This window comes from Cimex lectularius, unplaced genomic scaffold (assembly GCF_000648675.2).
Source record: "Cimex lectularius strain Harlan isolate CLEC.00 unplaced genomic scaffold, Clec_2.1 scaffold37, whole genome shotgun sequence".
NCBI classification, from domain to species: Eukaryota; Metazoa; Arthropoda; class Insecta; order Hemiptera; family Cimicidae; genus Cimex; species Cimex lectularius.
Window position 1 is genome coordinate 994,194 of NW_019392682.1, and position 17,874 is coordinate 1,012,067.

Below are 17,874 nucleotides of genomic sequence, written 5' to 3' on the forward strand. Positions count from 1 at the left end.
TAGTGAACTCATTGTTACTGTTAGTGATGTCTAACTCAGAAGATTAACACGACTATATACCGGTCACAGACATCTTAGAAAACACGTTCAGAATGATAACCGCATTTGTAGGAATGCAATGAAGAAGATGAAACAGACACCCATATCATCTTCGAATGCAACCGCTCGACGGAGGCAAAACGTGGGATACAAAGAAAACCCAGTGAAAGGAATTGAACCAATGACAGTCAATGACGTAGTACTTCTTAAACGAAAGATCGAGTCGTTTGTAAGAGCTAAGGAAGAGAGAAAGTACAACACAAGTGCAGTGCTTGGGGCACAAAAACACCCACTTCCTAGTACTATCATCATCATCATCATCTTTTTCTGAAAAACCTATATATTTTAGACTCTCTCAATCAGTCCTTCCTTCTCACTTCCTCCTTCCTCTTCCCCCTCACCATCTCTCTCTCTCTCTCTCTCTCTCTCTCTCTCTATATATATATATATATATATAAAATCTATGTATCTATTAAATGGCACTTAGTGTACATATTTCTCTGTTTGTCTGCCTGTTGATTTACACTCAAAGACAATTAAACCAGAGCGCTATTTTGTGGTTCATATCAAAGTATGTTTTTTATTGTTACATTAATTACAACGATTTATTTTAATGTAAACCAAATTAAACGAGATCAGAAATTCATGTTAAAGAGTTTTAATAAAATTTATTTAATTATGATCGTTTGAAAGAAAATTGAAAGAAAATTCACCAAAACCTCGGAAAATCATTAAGTAATAGAAACATAACCGTCTTAAGATTTCGAGTGAAAACAAACAATTCGTTTAACAATTGATTTTCGCAACAATGAAGACATTAAATAAATATACGTCTGCCGTAGTAGTTTTAAATAAGAAACATTAAACCGTTCTATAAAAACATAACTTTCACCACCTTGAGACAGAAAACAACATTATCTTTAGGCATTCGACAAGCTCAATGACAAACATGCACAAATCTATGTCAAAAAAGCATAAAATACCCAAAGTCATAACAAATCGCCTGGACGTTATAATAAAATAGAGAAAAATCATTATAATTTATGACAAAAAAAGAACGATTAAGAAAAGATTAAAAAGGTAGTTAAGAATTTTAAAAGGACCATTAATACTAGACGGATAAACAAATTACGAACGATCAACAGCTAAAGGAAACACTTGACACGAAATCGACAAAATGAGCCCAACTAGGAAAAAACAAAAGTACCCGGCGACAAATAAACTTTTTAAATGATTTTTAAATTTACAATGAGAGAATTGAATTCTTCATTTGTTGCTAACTAAATTTCCTCAGAACTAATCTAAGACGTGTTCTTCCAACACATTTCATCTTCTAGACTAGGGAGAAAAAATAGGCAACATAATTAATCAAAAAGAAACCAAAGAATGTACAATGAATGAGCCGAATTCGACAGTTTTTACTATATTTTAAAACTTGTCAATTTTTGTGTACTTTTTGAATTTTTCGATCTGCGAGTTTTCAAATAATTAATCGTGGTCCGCGTATTTTCTCCTTTTGATTTGGGCTTTTCCGTATTTTGTTATTTACTGACAAGAACAAAATTTGGACGCATCATATTGGTTTCTGATTTGATAGCACAATTACATAATTACTTAATCCAATTATTAATATTGCAATTAATTATTTATTTACAATCCATATCGGTTAATTACAGCCAGGACAATGAACACTTGAATAAATAAATTATTTTACATTCATTTGAACGTTGAATTTAAAATTAACGAATACATTAAAACCGTAATTGAGGTTTACAATATACAGGGTGTCCTTTGTAGACGAACCGGTTGAATTTCTCTTGGACCAATGGATATAAAAAAAGTGTTCAATGTTTTTTAGTTAGTTTCAAATTTGTGTTTTCTTTGGAAGAAAAATTGTACAGATTAGCTCAGGCCCAGTTCAACTTCAAAATTTCGAGTACGACTCTATGTATCCTGACATCGTTTTAAAGGATTTTTTACGCTGAAAACAATGATGCAATTGGATTTTAAATTGATAAAAAAATTACAAAGTTGTGGCAAAAAGCTTGAAAAAAACCAGTCATTTGGTTTGCTATTTATTAACCACATTTCCTGTTCGAACTGCCTGCCTTATGTAAAGATGCAACAATTTTCTCTTTATAACCACTCTTCACCGTTGCTCAGAGCGATAGAGTAAAGGGAGAAGGATTGACAAGCATTTTCTATCCTTTGCCAGTTCTTCAACTGAGTTGCTGGATTATGATTGCCGTAGACACTGTTTTTGAAATGGTCCCACAGAAAATAGTCAAGTGAGGTTAAATCGGTGACCGAGGATGCCAACCATCAGGTCCCGGAAGTGGCGATTCAAATAACGTCTCACCTGCAAAGAATTGTGTTCGGGACATCCATCAACCTGGAGAATTATTCTTTATCGTTTTTGCAGAGGAATAGTGTTGGGAAAACCTCCCTCAAAAAATTGAGGAAATGAGCACCACTTACATTATTTTTAGAAATAAGGCCCAATTAAGTTCATTCGGAGAGGGCCATAACCAAACGTTTAAACTGTGTCACCTGATGATGACAAGAGTACGAAATTCTCGGAATTTCCTCTGCCCAAGTTCGAAAATTCCAACGGTTTAGTATTGCCCTTATAACAAGATGAACATGGGTTCAGCAGTCCATAGGATGGAGATTTTATGTATTCTTCAGCTTCCCAAATCTACATTTGTGCAAGGAACGTTAGATTCCTGTCATAATCGAAGTCCCTGGGCAAGATGAGAGCGATACGTCTCATGCTCGTACAAGTACATTTTACTTTTTGAAAAACCTATAACCCTTACAACATTTCGGAAAGAGGAATTCGGATTTTTCCGAAAATACAGTAAAATATTCAGCTTCTCGCTGAAATTACTCTGTCGGTTTCTTTTTGCCATAACTTTGTCATGTTTTAACTAGGATAAACTGCGACTGCACCATTGTTTTCATCTATAACATCCTTTAAAATGATGTGTCAGTATGTAAAGGGTCGTATTTCAAATTTTGAAGTTGAACTGGGCCTGAGGTACCCTGTATAATTTTATTTCAAAAAAGGTAAAAAGTATTGAACTCGAATTTTTTGTTTATTTGATAGCAGTTATTGGTACAAGAGAAATTCATTCTGGCCACAAAACGTCACCTTGTATAGTACCTATCTTATTGGTATACGTATGGTATACATAGTAGTATCATGTATCTTTGTTGTATATTTCTCAGTTTCTATTTTTTCTGCTCTCTCTCTCTCTCTCTCTCTCTCTCTCTCTCTCTNTATCTATCTATCTATCTATCTATCTATCTCTCTTTCCTTATTTCTCTCAATAGTCCCTCCCTCTTCCTCTGTTAAGTAAAAAACATAAGTTTTCATTTTCGTAGTTCGAAAAATATATACAAACAGTTTTGTGACTACATGCCCACAGTTATGAAATTGGTACACTGTTACTTAAAAATTCTGTATTGTTAGTGATGTGCCAATGCGTCACAGCAGATCTTTTAAATTTACTCACTTTACTTGGACAATTTTATTTATAAATATACACGTTTCGAGTATGTACAATCCATCCCGCACACGTTTTAAAGAGGGCTCGAAATTCGACCTGCTTGATCCCTGTTATCGGCTTTATTCGGTAATCCAAACACTCAAAAAGTGATTTTTGACGGTCACGAATGAGAAGAAAAAAACGTTTATTCCTCGGTACAAAAAGCGAACCGGTCAGGTAGTTCAAGTGGGCATGGTTAATGTAACGGCAAGTCGTATTTGACAAAAATGTTGACACGGATAGATAATGACACGTTCTGAGACAATGGCTTTTGATAGCGTAGTACTTGATACAAAGTACAATTCGATAAGAAAAGATTTCACTTTCTTCTCGACCCCAAATAGCTATTGTACTCGATTGTTCCTCTTTGGACGGTCGGGTTCGTCCCGATACTTTTCATCGGCTCCATGAAGCAAAAGTATAATGAAGCGTCATTCAATGCAATCTCCGAGTGACGTCAAAAAAGAAAAACTGAAAACAAATATTACACAAATTTAAATTCAAAGGTCGACTCGAGTTCTTTTGTTCACCTTTAACCGATATCTTAATTTAAATAAATTAAATTTCACGAAATGCCATTTTGCCCTGTATATCAACTTGGTCGATTTGCATGTACATAAGGAAAAAAGTGACTCGCCAAAATCTTTACAATGCAAATCTTCTAAAACCTTTACTACTCTACACTACTCGTCATATTGACAATTTGAGGAATTATTTATAATAACTTAGTAAACCCGAATTTAACTTTGTCAAAAGAACGTAAAACATGATGGTTAATTTTTAGTTGGAAATTAAAGGCCTGACAGGAACAGAGAGCAGTTTCCCTTCTCTTTACACTAGTAATACAAAATCTGTGTAGTAATAATTCGAAACTTTGGACAAAACTTAACTATAAGAGAAAAAGTGGATTATTTTTGTTTATTTTATTTATTCTATTAAGCCGATATTTTTCACACAAACCTTATTTATATGAATTGTTAATAAAGGAACTGTTTTTTAAAGGAACTTAAAAACGGTTCAATATTTCCGAGCGGAACTTAAAAACATGTCCAATATTTCCGAGCGGAACTTAAAAACATGTCCAATATTTCCGAGCGGAATTTAAAAACATGACCAATATTTCCGAGCGGAACTTAAAAACACGTCCAATATTTTCGAGCGGAACTTAATAACACGTCCAATATTTTCGAGCGGAACTTAAAAACATGTCCAATATTTCAGTTTACAGAAATAGTAAACTTAAAACTTGGCCAATATTTTCGAACCTCAAATAAACCGAGCATTGCTGCTACTTTATATTTATTAACATTTAACTGATTTCATTTATAATTTAAAACTTAATGATTTGAATTTTCCTTTTTATTGTCAAACAGAAAGAGCACAAAGGTTATCGATTTTGATTTTATGTAACTTAAGTCATCTAATCTTTACTTAATAGACACAAAAATGTTTTTTTTTAAATTCTGTACTGATATTTGAAAGTTACATTGTGTCATCAAAAGAACTTACAACTTGGCCATTAATTTGTTTTAATGTTTATACATTTAGTTTTGTAAGTATAAAATTGGGGAAAACTTAAAAATATTATTATCGATTCCGTTATTAATGCAAATTTGATTTGCATCAACTATATAAGGGCATAACTTTGATGCCAACTCGTCAATGCGACATTTAAACTTCTTTGGAAAATATGTCAAAAACGTTATGATCTATTTTGTTTTTACTAATAAAAATTCTTATGAATTTGTCTTCTATTATTGAACTAATAGAGATGTTTAGAATAATTATATTTTTATTTTGCTGAATCGGCACTGGGTCACTTATTGGGCGAACCTTCACTCGCGGGTTTGTTGAACTCATAAGCGTTTCGGCATTGCGCGCTTCATCAGAGAGGAACTGTTGCAAACTGAAGTAGCTGTTAAATATTTTTCTTTGTTTATTATATTATTAAAATAATTAAAATATTAATACTATTTTTGTTGTTATGGTTAAAACAAGGTGATAGTGACGGTGGACCGGGTCGGCAAAAAAGCTTTCAAGCTTTCACGTATCAAGAGCACTGTAGATAGTTGGACCCCGGAGGATCCTCATCCGATTATGTATAGGCCATGCGAGGTTGACACACGGACACTTATTTTTGAGCCAAGGACCGATATTGTGTCCGTCATATAAGGAAAGCTTGATGTTTCCCATCTAATTGAAAGCTTTGCTCTATATAGGGAGCATGTAGGAATGCCACACGATATGAGAATCGGGCTTGACCGCAGCAGCGAGTATCTGAATCCTGTTTCCATTATTGGAAGAAACGGGGCTGTTTTATTGTATATAGGGCAGATAGTATACAAAACTGTGTATTGAGAGTGAATGTATTCATTCGCGTGAATATGTAGTGTTAAAAGGTTCATGGCGGGATATTGAGTCAACCATCAATTAGTATAGTAATAAAATAGGTGTAAAGGTGTTACAGGAATTTGTTAAAAGACTGTAAATGGGAATTAATGTATTTAAGAGTGAGTGAATGAGAGTGTGAATGGCTTGGATTGAGGAACTGTATGCTATGGGTGCAGAAATTACTTAGCTATACATCGTCAGCTGGACGACCGAGGCCTGAGGAGATTGCTAAAACCCGTGGTGATTCTCGAAGCCTGTCGGTAATTTATACAGTAAATTACAGACGCTGGAATTTCCCGTGCTCTGCGAGAAGTGATGATCTCAGCTTAACACATGTGTGTGCATGTGCAGATCAGAGTGTATGTAAATACTATGCCCTATGACAATCATAGTTAGCTATAGCTCATAGAGTACATAAACAAGGATTTTTTTTTAATATTTAAAAATAAACAAGAATGTCATGGTTGTTATTTTTGAATTCGTTTATTTGAACGATTTTCTGTTACATGCTAAACTGATATGAGCACTTTCGAAAGAAAAAAAAATCAGCTTTTCAAAATATTACTGATTGGGAATCCTCGTAAACAAGACAGCAGAATTTAAAAAAATTGGCGTTGATAATTTACGTAAATTAGAGTTAATAACTATGTAATTTTAACACCATATGGGCTCTTTGTACCACCGGAATGTAAACTCATGCTACTTTGCTTTCCCTCCGATGTGTTCCAAAGCCGGTTTTCTAATTATTACGTAAAGAACCTCATCGCATGTGTTTGCCGTCACGAAAAACTGTAAATTGTTTGTTGTAACAGCGTAAACCGTCTTATCTTTCGGGAAAATCCTATCTTATTAGGTCTTTAAGTAAGGTTAAAAAATGAATAAAGTATCGCCTTTTGGCCAGTAAATTTGAGTATGACACGCTTCGTGTATATTAATGTTATACAAAACAAAACGAAAAAATTGTAAGTCCTCGAATGGCATCTTCTTGTTTTAAAAATTATAAAGCCAAATTTCTTTTAACGCCAATTTGTTTTTATGCGTTTACTTTCACTTGCAAACCCTAAATTTAAATATGTGAGAAATTAATTGTTGTTAATAATGCAAGGAAGGAATAAATATTAAGAGGGTGAATTATTAATGCAAATTAACGACTTACTTAGACGATGAAGGCTCGTATATCGTGTCACACACTGGGTCAGAACACTGACTGAGGTCCCGTCAAACAAACTCAGCGTCTCAACCCCCACCACGAAACCTCTCTAAGATCTATTTGGTGGCTTTCTACGAAAAATCATTCGGGACCAATCGCTGTACTTGTTTCACTTATTGTTTAATTTATCTCTGAAGATTTGACCAGTTTTTGAGATTTGTCTTTTGATAAAACTCTGTTTTAAAAAAGAGTGAATTTGTCCAAAAGGCACGAAATATAACATTAACATTATCGATTTTTGGACGAAATATAAGTGGAACAGATTAACTTACGAAGTATAATCACAATCTGGTTGTAAATCGATATTTTCAACTATAATTAAACGTGGCACTCTGATTTTTGTTTAAATCGCGATTTTCATTATAAGTTAATTATGGAAAATTTTAATTTTTTTAATGACAATAATTAAATATATGGGGGCGTCGGTGGCCGCAACGGTTTAGGTACACTGTAAGGTAAAGGTCCCGGGTTCGAATCCAGCGGCCCTGAATTCGAGCCCGACATACTTACAAATGGAATTTTTCAAAAACTCCTGCACCCTGAGGGTTTATATGACCTCTGCTGTTGCGAACCCTCGTTAAAAAATTTAAATTAAATTTTTAGACATTTATTGATAATCTATGACATGAGAGTAGAAAAATCTGAATGATGAAATGATTCTGACAACCCAGAAACTAACTCGGAAACAGAAGCAATAGTTGTATAATTAAACATGATCAAATCTTATCTTATATCCATACATTTGTGTACAGATAGTAGTTTTATTACTTGTACTAAAAAGATACGTAAAAAAAACCAAAATGTGTGTTTTTAATTTATTGAAGTCTTGAGGAGAGGTCAAGAATGAGGTAGTATAGAAAAACACCGTTTTCATTTTTCGCCGATGTTTCGACCTTTATTCGGGTCATCTTCAGGACCTGGGTAAATTAGAAAGCATATATTGATTAGAAAAAATACAATTTAAGATGTAATTATAAATTTCATACTCGCATGAAGTGTGGTGTTATTCTTGTGACGTGAATTTGTATTTGGTGATCAACGAAAATTACCCAGATTTACAGCGTACCCCAACCTTTCACAATCATATAAAAACAGCAGTATGCAAATTCACAATTCTCAACACATTGACACAAAACCAATATAACACCACACTTTATGGTTATGAAAGATTTGGTTCAAAATTTAGATTTACTTGTATTTATTGTAATTTACCCAGGGCCTGAAGATGACCCGAATAAAGGTCGAAACGTAGCCAAAAAAATATGAAAAATTGTTTTTCTAAACTACCTCATTCTTGACCGCTCCTCACGACTGCAACAAATTATGAAACAACAGGTCACTAGAAATTCAAAAATTATGTGTTGTTATTTTTTCATAATTTTAGTTTTATTACACCAGAGATATTACGTACCCGCCACAATTACGTGATCTATGGACAGATCGAAAATTTGAAAAATGGATTGACCAAAAGCACAAAGATTTAAAGAACAAGCTTAATTGATGTATGTTAAGTAAAACTTGATCCGAGATCTATTTAAGGGTTAGATCCATCCTGAAGGAACTTGAATCCTGCCTAAAAAGCAAAATGCACTACCGTTTTAGTCGCATGATCACTTAAAAATAAAACGAACGAAAGAATAGTTTTTATGTTCGTTAAACTAGATCAAATATATAAGTACTTAGATCCAAACTGTCTAAGGTAAGAACTGAACAATTTCCAGTTAATTTTACCGACGGTTCATTTGCTTATAAAGAACAAATTACTAATACTGTACCAAAGCTCAAATTTGCACATTTATGTACATATGCGCACAAGTGTACAGAGTTGAGCCTAGTACTTCTCGCAGTCCACCGGCAATTCCATTATTCGTAATTTACAATAAATTAATGGCAGGCCTCGAGACCCACCTCGGGCGTTGACACTCTCGGGTCATCTTCGTCTTTTCCGTCCAGCTGCTGACAGTCAACAGCTAGGTTATTTCAGCACCTATCCCATTCATTCTCAGCACTCAGGGGCACAAAACTATCGTTGCTATATAGAATAAAACAACATTGTTTCTTCCAAGAATCAGAACAAGGGATCCAGATACTCGCTGCTGTGCTTAAGGCCAATTCTCATCTCGTGTGGCATTCCTACTCGCTCTCTATATGGAGCCAAGGAATTGCACCGTTCAATTAGGTGTAAGACATCGAGCAGTCTTTCTTTGCATGCCAGACATAGACGGCGTCCTTTGGTCCAAAAGTCATGGCCTATTCTTTCTTAATCGGGCGAGGATCCTCCGAGGGCCACATTTCGACATGGCTCTTCGCATTCGCGAGTTTCTCTTCCGATCCGGCTCACCGACGCAGCCACTTTCTTTTAATCATGTATTCTGCAGTTCTTACGTCAGAGAGCCGGTAAGCCTGTAGGTTAGGATGTCCCGGCCAAATGTTGGGACGGCCAACCCTTGGCCGGGACGTCCAAGATCTCAGGGGCATAAATATTTCTGTTTTCTTCGTAAGTGATAGTGTATTTATTGAAACGAATGTATATATTAGCGTTAACGGAGGTGCTTAGTCCCAATTACTCCGAGGAATATAGGATACTCTGGGGTGATGTGAATGTCATTTATTACCTCGAATGAAATGGCTTATCCCTAAATACTCTGGGGTATTGCGAATTCTATCCAGACTATCAAACGTTACTGTTATGCGTTCTTAAAAAATGTTTTATGTGTAACTGTGTTTGTTATTTTATCCACAATTGGCGTGGCCATGAGCTACCAAGAAGCTTGCGAAAGGGTAAAGAAATGAGAATCTATTACGGCCCTAATTGGTCTAGTCATAGCTTGGCTGAAGAAAAAAGAATAGAAATTAATACGATTAATACGCGAAAAAGGCAGGAAAAGAAAAGCAATGAAAGACCCTAACAAGAAAAAATGTATGAATTATTATTATATGGACTATGTAAAATTACATCTAGGGTTTTTGTTATTAACGAACTTGAAATGCCTTAAAAACCAAAGGTGTAACTGTTTTAATTTTATGATGACTTAACAATATTAAAAACACATGATTTATGTGTCTTATGTAAAACTAGATTCAATGTGTTAAATTGTATAAGGCGCTTGAGACTTAATAATTAACTTTACGGACGGATGCTTAAAAGGAAAACGATATGTGAAGAAACTATGTCGTTTACGCTTAACTTTATGAAATATAAAACCTCATAGCAAATGTATGCATTGTTTCTTAGACCTATTTATGCTTACGTAAATAACCAAAGAAACAAAAACTTGAAAACTAATTTTTGTGAAAGAAACTTGATAGGCAGATAGAGGTAAATTGCGTTAAAATATATATTAATTTTATGACGGCATAAAAATAGCGCATTTTGAAAACATGCCTGATTTTTATTAGAATTACGTTAATCTAGATCCAAAGAGGAAAAATTGTCAAAGGAATATGAAAAATTACAACGAATTTTAGACAGTACTTAACATTTAACTATATATACACAGATATGGGATATACGTAACTACAGATCGGTAGATAGATAAATAAATATACACGGAGAGAGAGAGAGAGATAGAGAGAGAGTGAGAGAGAGGGAGAGGGAGAGGGAGATTGAGAGAGAGAGAAAAAAAGAGATTGAGGGAGAGAGAGAGAGAGAGAGAGAGAGATGAAAAAGAATAACTCGAAGTCGTATTATATTATTCAAATAAAAGTGTGAAAGTTGTTAAAGTTTGATTTAGGTCATGAATAAGATAACTTAACGTTTTTTTCTCCGCAGTTAGAAGGTTTTTTAATGCCAACCAGCTGAACATTAATCCCAAGATCTTACCACCTGGCATCGCGTGTAAGACTAAATTTAATCGGTCAGAGTGCACATTAACGTGCGTACCTCACAAGGGTGACTAGCGAGAGCATAACTCCGAGAGATAGAACATAACTAATGAAAATATTTAGGTTTCCGCCTCTGTTGAATCAATAAGTCAACCACAACTAAAGACAGAAAATTGAAAATAAAATGAATCTTCTACATTCTATTCCAGATAATTTTAGTTTAAATAAAAATGTTATACATAAAATGAACATTGTTTATGGTTGTTATGGGTTATTTTGTAATCTTGAATTTCAAATATGATTTTATTTATTTCTTTTTTATATTTAAATTTAGTTTTTCAACTAGATCAGTTATGAGCTTCATACTAAGCATGAAATTTCATAATAATTAGATAATCTTTTTTTAATTTACAACATAATAAACTTTAGGCAAAACACATACACACAATCAAATAAACACACATAAAGTAATGTATTAACTATACGTTGCATAATTTCAATTTTTTTCACTTTTTTATGTATTTCGGATTTTGGAAAAATTTATGATAAACAATTTGTATTTCTCAGTCAAAAACCTTTTAAAAATATTATTCACACAAATGATTCATGTGATAATTATTCTTGTGACAACAGAATTGTGCTTTAAACAGATTTGCTTATTTGGTTTAACCAATGATCGCTTCTATACAAAACTTTTAAGAAATATCTTTATCTTAGTGACTTGAAAGGAAACTGCAAACAAAAATGACCTCTAGAATTCCTTTTACATAGCAAATCTACTACAATTCCTCGATATACCACTAAAACAAGTTTTGTTAAGACTTTAAGTCTGTCTATGTCGGTTTTTCTTCTTTAACAAATCCTTTTGACAGTAGAGTTGTTCAGGAACCTCCATAGTTGTTTTTTTCTAACAGTTTTTCGAAAATAATAAGCAATCTGTGCCCCTTCGAAACCAACTCCCAGAACGCGGTATCGGCAGTTCAGGGCTGATTCTCGTCCCATCGTGCTCTGTTTAGAGAGGAATGCTGAGCTGGAGCGCCTAAGAAAAACGGTGGTATTCTCCTGGGTACCTGGACACGTTGGGTGGAGGGCAACGAACGTGCAGACGAGACGGCCAAAGCTGGGACGTCTCGCTCTCCAGACCGAAATACCACGATCCGGACCGGTGACGCTATCCGAGCAGTAAAAAAATGCTGCGAGAGAGCGTTGGCAGCGAGACCGGGTCGTCCAGAAAGCTCCTCCGAGTTTAGAGCACGATTGAACAATGGCCCTTCGAGTTTCTGAAACGAAAGGGAAAGGTACTAGCCCAATTGATGATAGGCCACGCCCGTCACTGTGTCACAATCAGTGAAAGAGTCCTTGTCTTATAGAGAGCTAGTAGGCATGGCACCCGAAAAACAGTCCTTGGGCATGAAAGTAGCTTGTTGGGACTCCTGTTCCGATTTTTAAATGAAACTGTTTTACCATATTTAATCTGCAAACATTGTATGTATAAATTATTTATCGTATATATTTTTGTTATACAGTTTGTACGAATGTAGTTGTGCACTTGTATAAATATGTGAGAAGGCCGATGGCGGAATTTCGACTACCTCATCAGCCTTCAGAATGCCTGGAAGGCTGATATGGCTCCAATGTGGTAGCCTTTTAGCACTTTGGGGGGAAAAACAATATGAAAAGATTTAACGATTACCCATCTTGTCATCGTAACATAATCATCTCTAATTAAACAAAGTTAGCAAGATTGTAGGCTTGAGGTAGTGCAGAAGATCGGGGAAAACATACCATTATTAAATCTTGACGTTTCGTATTAAGTTCCATAAAGTATAAAGCTATTAAAAAAAAATTGTTGCCAGTTGAAATTCCGATCTGATGAAGCATTGGATATCCCATGTTTTAGTTGAGGTATTGCATGCTAGCAGATCCAAAGCCCATTTCGGCAAGGACGTCGGCTTTCTAGTTTCGCAGATGTCACGGTATCCTGCTTTTAACCCTATGTCCATAAGTAATTTAAAAAAACACTGATCTCTATAATAATAAAATAACTATAATCACTATGCATATTATTTTTATACAATTAGTTTTTTAACAGAATTTATTTGAAACTTCTTTCACTTCGTAGAATAAGCTAAAAGCGACCATAATCACAATCTCGGGTAATCTTGTGTGTCCTCTTTATCTCCTACACCTTTGAATAATAACAGTTTTTTTTGTTTTTTTTTGGATGACCTATTTTTATTGTTATTTATTTTGTATATTCTATTGTGATTTCCTTCATTGATTAATCGAATGCGGTATATCACTGTTTTTATCATGACCCCAAATTAACGGTATAATTTAACTTTGAAAGACTTTTATAAGAATGGGGAGTTTAATTGTTGTCCCGTTCGAATCGCTCTTCTGCTTATCTCAAATAATGACTTATTGAAACAGACATTTTTTGTTACTTTTTTCTTAATTATTATCAGAGTCTGTTGAACCGTAATATGAGTAATTCATCAAATTTTACTTATTTAAACAAGAGATTTCTAACGGAGTACATATTTTTTAATCAAATGCACTTATTAAAAGCGTTTGACATTAGCACCAAAATACAATACCATTTATCTTCATGAATACTACGTGTGCGCGCGCGCGTGCGTATGTGTGTGTGCGCGCGCGTATGTGTGCGCGCGTGCGTGTGTGTGTGTGTGCGCGCGCGCGCGTGTGTGTGTGTGTGTAGAGAGAGAGAGAGAGTGTGTGTGTGAATGAGAGGAAGGGAGTGATTTAGTGACAGACAAATCGTGGGAAACAGAGTGACAAAATGATACTACAGATCATACAAGCCAGAGACAGAGGGTGTGAGTGAGTGGGGAGGAGTAGAGGGGATAGTGAGAGAGAGAGAGAGAGAGAGAGAGAGAGAGAGAGAGAGAGTGAGAGAGAGAGAGAGAGAGCAAAAGACTAAAAGAGAGCGTGAGATGATGGGGTGATGGAGTATCAGACAGAGAGAAGTAAGAATTGGAGACATGTTTGATTTTTTGTGTTTGTATTCTTAGATATTTTCTATTATTATGTCTGTAGTTGAATAATTGTCAATCATAAATTAATTTATTTTAAACAGCAGAAATTTTGAAATTTTTTATAACAATGGTCAAATGACAAAGAGGCCATTTTAAAGATGTCTTTAGCCCTGTGAAAGCGCGCTATGTTTTATCCTAAGAATAAACTTTTACTCTTTTTAGAAATTACTTTTTACTGCAATAACTTAAAAGATTATCATTAGTTTTAATTTTGCGAAGTATGTTCTACATAAATCTACAAGAGTGAGAAAGAACGTATAAACAATGAAGCGATATATTAATCAGTGGATTTTTTTTCTTTGTTCTTGCTGTCGAATCTCCGCGATAGTTGAACAATGATTGATTTCATGGAGATTGTACTATCGTTGACCTTTTACATTTTGACCTAATCAGAAAATTTTTTCATTGCGAATCGACCGGTGAAACATTTCAGGGCCTTCTTCAGATAACGTTTCAGCGCGTTTGACAGAATAATAGAGGAATGCTATCTTTAATAATTATTTTGTTTAGTTTTGTTTTTCAAAAACTAAAGTAAACCATTTTGATGTTTTTAAAAAGATAGTTCCTACTCATAGTTAGTTGTTTTCAATGATCCGGATTTTGAGTTTATAGCTCATCGTCAGGTTCTACTGTAGAACTCGTTTAAGCTGATGATGTGCTGTAAGCTCGAAATCGGGATCGTGGAAAACAACTCACTATGAGCAGGAACTATCGTTTTTAAAAAGAATGAACAACATACTCACTCCACCATTTATTATTTCTATAATTCATTTTGTGTTAAAATGTTGATTTTTGCCTGTTTTGCATTATTTTTACATATTTGTTTTCTGTTAAATTATGTATTACATGAAATAAATAAAGTTTCATTATGAAAGGATCGACAAATTGTAAAATTAGGATAGAGAAATTAGTAGAAATGTTATAAAATAGGATTGAGTATGTGAGGGTCGCGGTTCTGAAGATGCTTGAAAAACGTCCAGGTCGTCTATAATATAATGTTTATTTTTAAAACAAGTCGCAATAATATATTTCCCGCTTCCGTTTCATAGGCGCAAAAATCGATTTTGTCGTTGGCTTTGTTTGGTTTACTCGGTTGCCCGTTGTTACCAAGGTGGAAGGAAATTCTCACAAATTAAACAAGCTTAAAAAGATTTAAAAATAGTCAAAAATTTGTTAAACTATTTTAAACAGCGATACTCACTCAAAACACGTACCGCCTTTCCGTGACATTCTGAAATGGGAGTTTCACACAGAAAATTCCTTTTTATCTATCCGAAACTCGACAAAATCCGCGTGTCGTTCTTGTCACGCACTGGCACTCGGTCAGCCATTCACTGGCCCTTCTTGGCTCTATAATTTCTCTCTCTCTCCGAGTTCAAGTATTTTCAGACGTATGATTTAATAATAGTCCAGACCCGTTTGTATATCTTTAAATGCAATATTTTAACGAATTAAAACGATTTGTTTAAACTTTGTATGTTTTTTTTGAAGTACAAACTAATTAAAACTATTTTACCGTTATACTTGAATTTTAAAAAAGAAATCTGTCACAGCAAAGACAATACACCTAAAGTTTCATGTTTAAAAGTTCTGCCGTTTTCTTTTAATATTATTCAGATAATTTTGTCAGCAGACGCCACAAAACAGAGCGTTGCATTTTATGACTTCCTTTAATTGCTTTTTTCTATGTTGTCGTACGTTACGATTTGATAAATTCGACCTTTGTTTAAACAAATATTTTAAAAACCTCTTTCCTATGACATAATAACCTTGACCCATGTTAAAATAGAAGCGACCAATGTTTTGTTTTTTCCTGAACGTCGACTACCGTTCCCTATTTACGGGTAGGATGGGATACTAAGACCAAATATATCGCCGGCTTAATTTGCAAACAACTGTCTTATTAGGAACCAATGGGTAAAAAAAGTCATAATGTTTAAACGCAATTTGACAAATATGGCATTTTCACACAGTAAAGCTTAAATACGCCGTAAAAGGTAGAGAAGCAAAAAATATAATTTTATAATTACACACAATATAGTCATTATAGACTTTTTGAAAGTGTGATAATGTAAAGAAGAAAAAAAATATTAAGATTAGGGAAGAATGATAGAGTTAGAGAAAAAGAAATAGATAGATAAATAGAGAGAGAGAGAGAGAGAGAGAGAGAGAGAGAGAGAGAGAATTAGAGTGAGTGAGTAAGTGAGAGGTAGAGAAACAGATTCAGCAAAGGGGAAAAAAGAGAGAAGTGAATGAGACAGAGAATGAGTTAGTAAGTGATTGAGTGGGTGAATGAATGAATTAATACCGTTTTATTCAGTGTCACAGTGACAGAGAGAGAAAGAGAGAGAGAGAGAGAGCGAGAGAGATTGAGTGAATGAATGAATGCGGTTTTATTTAGTGTCGTAGTGAGGGAGGGAGAAAATGATATTTATATTTATATACACGCAAAAGTTAGGTCTCCAGGACCTTTCTTACACTTAACGTGTAATTACAATTATACTATTTGTTTATAGTGGCAACAGAAATAAAATTGAATAAAAAATTATTATAAAATCAACAATGAACTAAATGAATAAAGTGAGAGTATGTTGAACTTATAAGTTATATTTTTATACAGAGCATTTTATACAGTCATACAGTAACAAAATTAGATATAGGTTTTTCGTAAGATTCTTAAAAATTAGATGAGAACCTTCTAGGATTGAAACATAATTTTACAATTTAAAAATGAAGTAAAATATTAATAAAATGATTATTAACGTCTAACAAGTTAATGTAAAAGTATATTATAAAAATAGAATAATAAAAATAATAAATAAAAGCATATAAGTATATATCATGTTAACTACGTAAATGTTAAATAAGGTAAATGCTGATTTGTAGTATTATACTCAACATATTTACTTAATAAGTATTCTTTAAGTTTTACTTGGAATGATTTTATGCTTTTTATTTGAATTATACGTTTCGGTATTGAGTTAAAGATTTTTGAAGCTTTTATTTCTAAATGAATTACTAAGTGTTTTTTTTCTGTGTTTTGGTGGAGGAAGAGAGAAAGAAGAGAGACAGAGAAAAGAGTCATTTTTTTATTAAATATAATATTGAAAAGAATGCTCAAAAGTACTGGCAAATTAGAAATTATGAATTGAAAAAAAGTTAATAAATACAGAAAACATTGTGAATGTTGAGTTTGTAAACTACATTTAGCGAGTATTTTAAAATTATTTCAATAGGAAATTTTAAAACAGCCACTAGATTTTATTGAACCTTTAACACAATTTCACCAATTTCGTGGTCCGCTTGACCAATTAATATATTACAATTAATTAAGGTTTTTTAGTTGAGATAGAAAAGTCAATGGCACGAGCGGGATTCGAACCCACGATCTCCAGCTAGATACGCCCCTGCTCTACCATTTGAGTTATCGTGACCTCGATCCACTCGGACACTAACTTCCCATCTGAACCCCACCTTTTGAATTTTACCTCCTTTTTGCCATTTTTCAATTCGATTCAATTTTTTCAATTGTGCCATTTTTCAATTTCGAATCCCGCTCGTGCCATTGACTTTTTTATCTTAACTAAAAAACCTTAATTAATTGCTTCAACACAATATTTCATCCGAAAATAATATCAGTAGTCAGAGTCTAAAAGTTCAGACACTTCAGATACCACGTTATTTTCATTGTACACAATATTCCACTTGTGTTTCAAATTGTTTCAAGATAGTTTCGACACACGTCGAAAAATTTCATCAATTACTACTTATTTTGACATAATTCTAGTTTCTATTGAGT

The 17,874-nt window shown here is 33.9% G+C and overlaps 1 protein-coding gene across 2 annotated transcripts in view; it reads right to left on the reverse strand.

The window, feature by feature from the left end:
- The window catches only part of LOC106665518 (ATP-binding cassette sub-family G member 4), a 36,145-nt gene extending 20,770 nt beyond the window's left edge, over window positions 1-15,375 (reverse strand). The window contains exon 1 of one of the 2 annotated variants that reach the window (XM_014391979.2): window positions 15,277-15,375. The gene's annotated coding sequence lies outside the window, so the exon portion shown is untranslated. Of the gene's footprint in view, window positions 1-7,137; window positions 7,238-15,276 lie in introns of those variants that run through there. The other variant, XM_014391978.2, reaches the window with a different exon arrangement.
- Between the last annotated feature and the right edge of the window lie 2,499 nt (window positions 15,376-17,874).